This window comes from Actinia tenebrosa, unplaced genomic scaffold (assembly GCF_029948245.1).
Source record: "Actinia tenebrosa isolate PJP-AT-01 unplaced genomic scaffold, QUT_ActTen_1.0 PGA_scaffold8__29_contigs__length_14323225, whole genome shotgun sequence".
Lineage (NCBI taxonomy): Eukaryota > Metazoa > Cnidaria > Anthozoa > Actiniaria > Actiniidae > Actinia > Actinia tenebrosa.
This window is the reverse complement of record NW_028292585.1, coordinates 14127288-14127552: the sequence shown is the minus strand read 5'-3', so window position 1 is coordinate 14127552 and position 265 is coordinate 14127288.

Below are 265 nucleotides of genomic sequence, written 5' to 3'. Positions count from 1 at the left end.
CCCAGGGCCCTCTCGGCCCGAACCACGTGATCAAATACTCCAAAAAAAAATCTTGGAGTATTTTAGGTCACGTGATCAGCCTTTACTAGGGTCTTCTCCCCGACGACCGCCATTTTGTTTTGGAGTCGGGCCGAGAGGGCCCTGGGAACGAGGTTGCTTTCAAATTGTTAAAACATAGGTAGCCACAGGCAGCCAAATCAAGGTTCCTGTGTAGGTTTATAAGGGAATGTATGGGAGTTATGATAAAGTTACGAAAATAAAATGT